Genomic DNA, 12409 nt, shown 5'->3' with positions numbered 1-12409 from the left:
TACCCGGCCTGCATGCATTTGGGGAGAAACTCACTTTCTTCATAAATCTTGTTTTTGATTGCACACATACATTCTATTCATTGCATAAACTAAGTCCAGTGTCACACAAATAAATAGTTACAAAATTCAGGTAAGAAACCAACTCTTCTGATGTCTAACCCAAGGCTGTTTATAGGTAAATAGACTATTTCTTGGATTATTACTGAGGTATTTGTATGTCATTTTATGTTTTTTTTATAAATAACATTTATGTTTTTACTTACAAGAATATGGTATTTGGTCATGTAATTCGTGTGTCAAAATATTTCTAGTGCCCCCTCCTCATATCTCATTCAAAATACGGTCCTCTATGAACCAGCCCTTACACTCTCTGCCAGTACACTTTTTACCCCATCTACTCCCAGCTCATTTCCTACCAGTCATCCCCGTGCTCCAGCTACCCACTGGCCTCGCCAGTGTTTCTTGATAAACATGCTTTTGCTTGATGGCCTTGGAGTTTGTTTTTACCTGTTATTTAAATGCTCTTACTAAGGTAAAACATGTTTTAGCTCTTGACTTGCCTCAGGTCTTTTTAAAATTCCACTGTTTATCAGAGACTTCCCACTATGATCCTCCAGAAAGGAATGCAGGATGAAGATAGATTGTCGTTAGTCTGGTGACAGCCATAATTCTAACTGACAGACCTACAAGATAATACATGTCTGTTTATAAAATTTAGGTTTATGGTAACTTGTTATTGCAGCAATTGGAAACCAATACAGTGTTCCAGACCAATGGACCAATAGAAATGTCACCAGAAGGCCAGTTAAAATTTTGTGGGATTTTTTTCCTTACCCTCTGGCACTCATTTGTCTCGCCAAAGTTTCTAAAGTAGTTGCTACCCACTCCTCTCCAAGTTTGTGCAACAATATATCATCAATGCACTCACTGCACCAGTATGATATTCTGTGGACTGCAAGGGATTGATAACCCTGCAAATTAGAGTTTGGCAGGATGAAAGAGTTAATACAGCACTGAAGTCACTAGAGACTTCAGAAAAACAAAAATGGAGAGAACTTGTTGCCAGTACACCTGTGTTGCAAGGAATGTTAAAAGTTCTTAGAAAAAAGGAAAATAAAATAGGTTAGAAATTCAGATCTACGTAGAGTAATAAAGATAATTGAAGGAGTAAGAGAGAGTGAAATAAAAGCATTTATTTTTCTTATTCTTAATTGACCTTACAGATAGAAGTTTATTCAAAATAGTTCTACAGTGTTTTCATATGTATGTATGCATTTATTTACATCTATATGCTTATATTGAGATGAATGACAGCAATTAATACAAAGGACGATAAGGGAGAAATTGATGGTATTTTGTTGTTCTAAGGTAGTGAAAATACCAGCGAAGTGATAAGAGTGTTATTTTAAAGAACACTTGTTTAGCTATACACATATATTACATACTATGGGCAATTACTTAAAATGAAAAAAGTATAACTCATATGCTAAAAAATGAGGGGCGATGGAATAATATAGAATGTTCAATTAAAACTGCAAAATGTAAAAATTAGGGAAAGAACAATAGAAACAAAGAACAAGGGCAACAAATAGAAAAAAATTCAAAATATGGGAGAGTTAAATTCAGTTATATCGACAGTCATTTTAAATGTCAGTGGTCTAAATGCGCCAATTAAAAGACTGATTATCAAAGTAAATAAAAAGCAATACCCTACTCTGTTGACCACAAGTAACCCACTTAAAATACAAGGACATGTATAGATTAAAAGTAGATGGAGGAAATTATACCATGCTAATACTAGTCAAAAGAAAGCAAAGAGGAGGTATAGTTATTTCACAATGAACAGACTTCAAAGCAAGAAATGTTACCAGGGATGAAAAAGGTCATCCCATGATGATAAAGGAGTCCATTCTCTAAGGAAACATAATAATGCTTAATATTTATATGCCTAACAAATTATGTGAGGCAAAACTAACAGAAATGCAAAGAGAAATACAGAACCCACTCTCCTAGTTGAAAACATAAACGTCTCCTTAGCAGAAATGAACAGATCCAAGAGGCAGACCTAGAGTGTTCAGTGGAAGCTGCTATACTCTGGCAGAGTAGTGGCAGTTTGATCACTTTAAATGATGAAATAGCCTAGACACATGCTAAATCTTCATTTGTGCCTAAAAATTTCCCTCCTGGTTCCTTCCTCAGGATTGTCAGATTCATTTGTTGTCTCCATTTTGAAGAACAATGTTGTCTTTTTTTCCATCGAAAAGTTAAAAATATACTTCTGAATTCATAATCCCCAATAATGTAATAGGAGCTGGACCTCTTAGCCCCCAAATTATTTTGTTTTTCCATTTACAAAGTCATCCTGGAAAAAAAATTTTTTCTTGCCTTGCAAATACCAGGTAGTCATATTGGACCACTATGAGATATAAGGAGAGAAAAGATAATCTCAGTAAAAAAGAAAAAAATAAATAAATGATGTGTCAAAATGAACTCTAATTTCTTGGCTATTTCGTATGTTTAATATTAGCTTCATTTTGTAAATCCTCTAAGTCCAAGTAAAATATGACTTTTACAAGTCAAGGTAAACATATCAGCATCTTCCCAAAGTAAGGGACAATTAGTGAAAGTGCTCAGCTTGAAAGCTTAAGTTTTGGCATAAGATCTGTTCATAGGATCTCTATTTTTCAGTGGATTCATTTAAGCTTTTTTATCTAATCTCCAGGAAGGTAAACTGGGGTTTCTAAAGTTAAAATAATGCAAAAAGCAGTTCTCTTTACATTTTCAAGGAAACATTGGGCTATTCTGATGGCACTCTGGATGTGCGCGTGAATGCTACCATTGACCAATTCATGAAGTGATACTAAATCCATATAAATCAGTTTAGGCAACCTGCCTACCAGATGCTTAAGGAGCTTATGTGGCTTTGACTTGCCTGGGGAAGCAGAAGAAAAACAGAAACAAAGTAGTCAAAATCCTATCTCAAAACAGCCAAGAACATTCCATTCATTAGAAGCCAAAACTTGGGAGGCCTTGTGTTTTAGTACTTGTAAGTTGTCTTACAGTGCTGAGGTCACTTTTTTCTTTTTTCTTTTTTTTGGGGGGTTTAGTTGTTCAGGACACCGTGTTTTATCTCTTTTTAAAATAAACAACTCTGTCCACATAATAAAGAACAAAATTCTAAGAGATTTTTGTGTTGATGTTGCCTTTTCACATTGTGCCTCTTTAAACTTTCCTTGGATAGTTAAATTCATCTAAACTCATTTATTTCTTACATCTATCAAATGTTAGCACTGTAATTTCTGTGGCATGTGGCCCTTAAGATTTGCTTTCTTTGCATTCAAGAAAGATGTATGATGAGTTTTGGATGCCTTTCCTTCTTAAACTGATGTTTCCTATGAATACCTTGAGAAGGCTGAGAAGAAATGATTCTCAACTTTCCCAGCCCCTATGGAGAAAACATTTTTATTAGGGATGGATTGTTAATGCCAGCATTGGTAGAGTTTGATAGTCTCTTTTGGATTTATATGAAAAGCATGGGAAGGTGGATGCTCTCCTAGAAATTCATAAGGTCATTCCTTCAAAATAACTTATACACCTACTCCCAACCAAGAATAGTTTTAGGTGGAGTTCCCATCGTGGTACAGTGGAAAAGAATCCAACGAGGAACCATGAGGTTGAGGGTTCAATTCCTGGCCTCGCTCAGTGGGTTAAGGATCCAACGTTGCTGTGAGCTGTGGTGTAGGTTGCAGATGCAGCTTGGATCTGGCATTGCTGTGGCTGTGGTGTTGGACGGCAGCTGTAGCTCTGATTGGACCCCTAGCCTGGGAACCTCCATATGCTGCAGGTGTGGCTCTAAAAAGCAAAAAAAAAAAAAAAAAAAAAAATTGCTTTAGGGTATTAAGTATACCAGAAGTACTGAGGATAGTTCTAACAAGAAAATGTAGAAATAAAAACATGGACTATAAATATATATCCTAACTATGCTGCTGTGGCAAGAAAAATGTCTTCCTTATATCAGACATTTTATCCTTCTATGATATAAAAATACGAGGGTCCATAATTAGGAAAGGGTGATCAACTCTATTATCTAACTGTTCTCTGGGAGTAAGATGTCCTGTCTGTATGCAAGCACATAATGAGAAAATGGAAAAAGAAAGTGTGAAATTATAAGAATTTTCAGTCAGCAGCTCCCTAAAAAAGCCACAATTTGGTAACCCAATGAAGTATTGTAGCATTATTTATTTGTAGGTATTTATTGAGGAATCAGTACCTGTTGGTATTGGGAATAGTATAGCTCAGGACCAATTTCATGTATGAGTTTCAGACAACCTAACACTGCAATAACTTTAAGATAGATGTTTCCTTCTATTTCATGTTAAAAATCTCAGCCTCTTTGATCTTGCTGCCCTTTTATTCTCAGCACATAACTCCTGGCAAAGGCTTAACCCATGATGGCAGTATTTTGGCCAGCATAAAAAGGAAAAGCTGTTAAAGAAAGACAATCCCCTTCCCCTGCCTTATTGTGAGGAACACTTTTCCTAATACACAGAACACTTTTACTCATATCCTACCAGCCATAACTAAGTCACATGGCAATAATGAGTCTAAGGAGAGACAGGAAATACTGTCTATTCTGAGTATTGATGTTTATAGCTAATATTTTGTAAAGCCTTTGAAAAGGTCTGACTTTTTCATAGTTGCTCATGTAAATCAGGCAAATGGATTTTTGTTGATATGTGGGCAAGAATTCTAAAGAGAAAGGGGAGCACTAGATGACAGGAGTTTATTTTGGAAGTTTGATTCAAGAGTGATTGTAGGAGCATGAGGAATATTAATGCAACAGCATTCTCCTTCTAGATACTCATCTTCTGGAACTTCTCATCTAAATCCTCATGACTTCTTGGAGGTGTGAGTCTAGTTGGAGAGCATAGTCTTCCCTGGCTTGACTATGTCCACCAAAGGACTGAGATTAATATTGGCAGGAAGTTAATTGCCTTAGAAATCAGTTTGTTAAAGAGAACAGGGCTTCCAGCTTCTTTAGTTAACACTAATCTGCTATATTAGAGATCTTTGATGTAGTTAACCAATACTTTGAGCCAGTATTTCATCCATTGTATTTCAAGATGAGTATAAATTAAAGACACAGAAATTTGGGGTTCTACAATGAGATGATTTACATAAATCTCAATTTAAAACCAAGTTCAAATGTGTCTTTGTGGATTGGGAACCTTGCCAGTTTAAAAAAAAAAATGAAACCAACACCACCTAAATGATAATACATATGTATTATAGCTCTGGTACATATTTAAATTTTTATTTTACACATTCTCCAGATGAACTGAGGAAATATTTTTACTCATCAAATCTTTGCTTAAATAATGTTGAACGCAATTGAATTTAAAGAAATAATGCGGAATTAGAAACTATTTACCTAGCACTTAGCCATATGTATATACTACATTTGAGAGCTAGTGACATAAATGTAAATAAACCATACTCTCTGCCCTAATAATCTTAGTTAAGTCGAACAAAAGGTAAGATCTAGGATAACTAATAATATAATGCAATACCTCCTAAATTCTAGATTAATGAAACAATAAATGAGGTCTGTAGGAATACAGAGGAAGCAGCTTTAAGTTGAGGTAGCAGAGTTTCAGATAGAAAAGTTATCTTGACATATTTATTATTATTAAGAGTGTGTAGAATTGAAATAGTTTTTAAAATATGTGGTCATTTGAAAACAGAAAAAAAAATCATCTTTTCATTAAGCACTTTGGATATTTTTGTTCACTAGATAAAATACTTGAAATCATGTTTATTTTAAGGAAATTGATATTCCAGATTTTTTGCAAATATATGATGATCTGGCAGCTGTAAAACCCAAGATCAGTTGAACATGCTGTTTTCATGTTGACTGTCGCTGCCCAGGGTATGATCCCCGTAAACACATCACTGTTTATGTGGTGTGTAATACCTTGGGAGTTTTTTGTGTGGTGTGTAATACCTTGGGAGTTTTGTTTGTTTTTTAATCACAGTTCCAGGTACCCAGTACCTAGTGGATAGTATCTAGCAAGCATTCTTCTTGGCCCAGAGTTTTATTGTGAAGGTTAATTGACAGAAAAGACTTAATAAACAAGAAATCACTGGCTGGAAAGTGAAACTGTCCACCAGCTTCCTATTGTTTTGCCCTATTTTACTTTGCTCACACTGGCTAAATATAGGTTGGTTTATTTCTTTCTGGACCCACTGCGAGAGATGGAAATGTTTTACATACTAGTCTGTGCAGTCTATCACCAGTTCTTTAGTCTATACCATGATCCTAGGCATGCTTTTCTCTTTAGATAACTTCTGATATGTTCTGATCATAGGTAGAAGAACAAGAACAACTTTTTTATTTTTAAAATTTTTTTATTAAAGTATAGTTGATTTACAGCCTTCCCTCAGTTTCTGTTTTACAGCAAAGTGACCCAATCACACACAGTTTCCTGTGGTATACAGTAGGGCCCCTTTGCCCATCCATTACCAATATAATATTTTGCAACCGAAAACCGCTGAACTGCCTGCCTATCCTATTCCCTCCCACACCACCAGGGACCACAAGTCTTGCTCTCCTTGGCAGTGATCTGTTTCTGTTTTGTAGAAAGGATCATCTGTGCCATAGTTTAGATTACGCAAATAAGTGATATCATATGGTATTTGTCTTCTTCTTTCTGGCTTACTTCAAGAACAAATTTTTCAAAGAGAAATCCTTACTTTCAATTCTGTGGTGACATCTTGCCTCTATAGTATCATTTCTAGCCCCATTAAAATATCTTCTGCAATTAAACCATAAGCTCCTCCTTTATAGTACTGCTGGTATCACATCAAGTCTACATTATCAGTCCTATCATGGTTAATTGTATACTTAGTCATACTAAGTATATAAATGTTATCTGCTAAGAAACTGAGCAAGATATTTAAGGCTTATATTTGAGGTTTTTTATTGTTAGATCATGGAAAAGCAGAGATCTCTTTCTGCAGTAAAACATCTGGTCTAGATAAAAACTTTACATTTTCGCAATCAGCATACCTGATTTGTCAAAATGGCTTGATCTTTCTTGATCAGGAAAATAAAAGATGTTTTGTTTTGGTTTTTGCTTAGAAACGTAAATACTGATATACTGCAGTAATTTCAGTATGTGAAATGTTAAACTTCAAGGAAATATCTAGTAATAAATGGACAAAATATTGCCTTGGGAGCCTTAGTATAGTGATACAGTGTATGGAATAAAGTAGATCTGAAATGAGCTGTTATATTCATAGATGAGGTCTGATATTACTTTTTTATTTTGACAACCCAAGGTCGTATATGTATCTTCAGAGCATAAACTCCTCATTGCGATTACAAACAAAGCATAGAAGTAAACAAGGGCTTTGCAAAATTTGTATTCACTTTTAGCAAGACAAAGTTTATGTAAATTAGATACTGAAATGAAGAGTAGAACCTAATATTTGAATAAATATTGAATGGTGAATTATGCATTTGTATTTAGTATTTTGAAATTCACAAATTTTGTTTCATTTTATTGCCCTCTTATCAGCAGAATCATCTTTACTTTCAATTTCTGACTGACCTTATGAGCCATCTTGAATTCAAATAATTTTTTGTCTTTTTTTGACTTTTTAGGGCTGCACCCGAGGCATATGGAGGTTCCCAGGCTAGGGGCTGAATCAGAGCTGTAGCTGCTGGCCTACACCACAGCCACAGCAACCCGGGATCCAAGCCACGTCTGCAACTTACACCATGGCTCATGGCAATGCCAGATCCTTAACCACTGAGCAAGGTCAGGGATTGAACCCGTGTTCTCATGGATACTGGTCGGGTTCGTTAACCACTGAGCCATGACGGGAACTCCTTGATTTAAATTTTAACTTAAGTTTATTATTAATAATGATGAAGGGGATAAAAAAATGTAATTATAAAACACATTGGGATCCAAAATATCAAAAATTTCCATAGCCTGTTAAAAACAAAGTCACAAAGATATTTCTGTACACCTCACTGCATATGGTTGAAGCTATAGGCTGTCTGTATTCTTGATCTAGAAGCAGCAGGCTGAGATTCAGCCTTCTGCAGTGTAAAGGAGGTAAACATGAGATGGGTGAATGGAGTCATTCTGGCTGCTTGACTTTTGCAACCAGAATGCAGCCCTCTCACTGAAGGAAATGAGCTAAATAGCCTATTTCCCTGCTAGCCAGTGACAATCCATTAGAAAACTACAAACCTCAGGAGGTAAATGAATAAAGGCACATCCCTACATATAGGAGATATCTTGCTGACCAAATCGTAGTCTCCAAGATCAACTCATTATAAAGGCTAGTACGCAGAATCATTCTGGAAAGTGGCAGGAGAGGGAGTGGCAAGTAGAGGTACTGGAAAAACATAGTAGACAAGATGGGGTGAACACAAGGCATGTATAAGGGGAAGGGAAAAGGGAATAACACACAATAATACACATACACATCATTTATACATATATCGCTCAAACTGAACTAGCAAATTGTAATTCTGAAACCTGAGAAAATTGTAATTCTTTCAAATGCATTTAAGAAATCGGTTTTCAGAATATTAACATAATTCAGATGGATTTAATTTTACAGAATATTTTAAAATGAGTACTTCAAAATGTTCAATAAAATAAATTAATGAATTACAACTACAAAAAATTATGAAACATAATCAGGCATAAGCAAAAAGAACATAAGTGAAGGAGCCAATTAGGAATTCTGGAAATTAAGTGTATCAATTACATCTTTAAAAGATTATTAAAGGTACTTTTTTATTCAGAGAAATTAATAAGCTGGAGATTATCCAAAATCGTCAAGAATGGAGAAATAAAGGGAAATAAAATATGAAAGAATAATCATAGAGAAGATATTGAGAGATTTTAAACTACATAGGCGAGATTGCAATTCAAAAAAATGTAGGAACTGAGAATATTTCAAAAGGTGTATTAGAATTTTTTACATTTTTCTAGAATTAAAAAAAACATGAATTCTAGTTTCAAAACTATATATTCCCAATAGAATTGAACAGAATTCAGATAAATCTCTACACACATATGGACAACTGATTTTTAAAAGGTGCCAAAGTTATTCTGTAGAAAAAGATAGTCTTTTTAAAAATTAATATTGGAACAACATGATATCATGGAAAAAAATAAACCTCAGTCCTTACCTACACTATGTAAAATTTAACTTGAAATGGATTATAGCTGTAATCATAAAACATAAACTATATCTAGAAGAACAAAATAGCATTTTAATTCACCTCCTCAAACTAATGAACTTAGACTGCAATAAATATTGGTTCAAACATCCCCATCGTGTTATTGTGGGTTAAAATTTTAGTTTTATATTTTACATTAACTATAAAAAAGATATCAATACTTTCACAATCAATATTTAATTATTTTAAATGTAATTCAGAATTATATACTCCCAAAGAAAGTGTAATGGAATTGATGAGTTAAATTGTACTAAAACTTTAAAATGATATAAAAAGAAAAATATCTATGGTAAATAATTTATGAAAGGATAAATAATGAAATAGTATGAAAAAGAGTAACAATAATACCTTTTAAAATTACAGATTTCACTAAAAACAGCTGGTAAGAGATCAGGGTAAGGAAAACATTCTGGAGCCCTCATCTTTCCTGTAGCTAACTCAGAATATATCTGTACATGTAAATTTTTGATACTCATAAACCATGTATATTATAATGTATAAAACTTAAAAGCACATATAGAAGCAAAATAGAACTAATATCTTTGAATTGCTAAGATAAAGAAAAAACAAAAGTATCAACAAGAAGTCATTAAAAAATAAAAGCACGGAGAAATATGATAGAAGCTGTCAGTTATGATAATAAACATAATTGGTTTAAACTTATCTACTAAAACAGAAAGTCTTGCCAATTGTCTTACACAACAAAATCTAATTACATGCTGATTGCAACAGATACCTAAAACAAAATGAGCTTGAAAATTAAAAACTAGGCAAAAAAATGTTTAAAATGAAACACTAGGAAGAATTACATTGGGCAACAATAAAATATGCAGAAAAGGAATACTAGTGGAAGTTAAAGCAAAATAGCCTCAAATTATATAAAATGTATCATTATATATTGACAAAACTTATAATTTCCAACAAAGATATGGTAACTTTTTTGTTAGAGAGCTCACTTTTTTCTTTTTGACAATAGATGTATATTAATGTGCAAGTTTGACAAGCCTCTGCTCTTACTGAAATAATATCCTAATAAAGAAGATAAAAATTAATAATAAATGCATAATGAAATTGTTCTTTTAAGATAATATCTATAAGCAAAATAAAATATGTGAATCATGGGCAAAATGAAGGGGATGCTGCATTAGGAAAGGTAATAATATAGCCTCTCTGAGAAAAGCACATTTTTGCTGAGACCTAAGTAAATGATGAGAATAAGCAAGCTGTGTGAAGATTAGGGAAGGAATCATCCAAGTGGGGAGATTATAAAGTGACAATATCTTAGGTCAATGCAAAAAGAGTAAAGATGGGAGTGCTAGAAGATGAGACAAAAAATAGATGAACATGTATCAGATTTAGGACGGGGCAGGACAAAAATGTTAGGATGTATACTAAATGTAATGGTAAACTGTTGGAGGGTGTTTGGTAGGGGAGCTGTGTGAAAAAAGGATAAAAAATCAAAGGCAAAATTGGGAGATCTTACAAGAAATTTTGTAGAGATGCTGGAAAGAGATCATGGTGACTTGTTTCAAGGTCAACTATAATGGCTGAAGAAGGAAATTAGAAAAAGGTATATGCAGGCAGATTGGGAACATTTTCTAGTGGTAATACTGACAATATAATGTTGATTGGCAGAATGCGGGTAGAGAAAAATGATAGGAGTCAAGGTTAGGTTCAACATAGAAGAATTCTCTTTTAGACATATGAATTGGAGTTTGCTGATAGATAATCCCTATAGAGATGTCAGATAGATTTGAGAAGCTCAATGAAGAGGTTAAGATAAAAGATATAAATGTAGGAGTCATATGCATAGTGTTTTTATTTGAAATCATAGTATCACTGGTTTAGAGCGATTCAGATAGAAACAGAGTGAGAGCTAGAGAAAGACATAGGACTTTACCATGAGGTAAATATGAATAGATCTGGCTAAAGACAAGAAACCAGAGGAGAATGTGTTGCAATGGGTGTATCAAGAAAGAAATCAGTACATAGAGGAAAGTCTATAAAATAAAGTTGTACTTACTGGCACACAATAGCCAGAATATGCCTAGAGAAAAATTATAGCTTGTGTGAAAATCTTCATTGAATTTATTAGTCAGGTCATTTACTTTGATCATAATTATTACTTAGCTACAGAAATGTCAACAAAAAATAATCAAATTGCCTGAAAATACAAATATTCCCAAGTAAGCCCTACTGATTGACTAAAATTATTGTTTTTAGCTAATAAAAATGCAGTAATACAATTTATCAGAATTTAAGGACTACTACAAAAACTATACTCAAGAGGTATATATGTATTTTATTAATAGAATGAATTAAAATATTGATTAATTTTGATTAAATAATGAATTAAAAACAAAGAAAAGTAATTATATATGCATATATATATATTTACTGCTACTGATGCTATAAAATATCAAAAACTGTCTATTATGTGACTTTTTAAATAATAAGCAGCAATGAAGTTTCTGTTCAGGTGCAACTGGATCGGAGGCATCTCTGCAGTGCTAAGATGTAGGCTCTATCTGGGCCAAGAACGGTGGCTTAAAGGATCTGCATATAGCTGCTGTGTAGGTTGCAACTGCTGCTTGGATCTGATCCCCGACCCACAAATTTCATATGCTATGGGGAGGCCAGAAAAATATATAAATAAATAAAATCAGCAAAAACAACACATTGGATGTAATTCTTGAAATCTAGTCTTAAAATGAAAAACATAATAGATTAGGTATATTAAAATATTTGGAAAAATTATATATGGCTATTTGAAATATAAAGAAAATGATTCTTACAAATGGCTGAAGAAAATAGATTAAATATAATATGAAAAACTTTTATGTTTATTAAATATGCAAATATTGTTACTGATGGTATTTAGTATCCTTGAGACAGGTACTCTCAAATACTGGTAGTCATGTAAGTAGATAAGATTTTTCTGGAATAAAACTTTATAATATATATACATAAAGACTATTGTATGATAAGTTTTGGTTCACAAATCATATTTATATAGGCAGCAGAAAAATAAGTCTATTATTATTATATTATTATTAACCATCATATTGACAAGCTAAAAATACCACTTAAATTTACCACAGTTAGGTGGTTAATTTCACTGTGGTACATCTGCATTATTTA

Source organism: Sus scrofa, chromosome 1 (genome assembly GCF_054392235.1).
Source record: "Sus scrofa isolate SSC_HxYL_T2T_F1_AM1 chromosome 1, Sscrofa_HxYL_maternal_Yorkshire_Landrace_v2.0, whole genome shotgun sequence".
Classification (NCBI taxonomy): Eukaryota; Metazoa; Chordata; class Mammalia; order Artiodactyla; family Suidae; genus Sus; species Sus scrofa.
The sequence above is the reverse complement of the archived record's forward strand: the minus strand, read 5'-3'. Positions refer to the sequence as shown.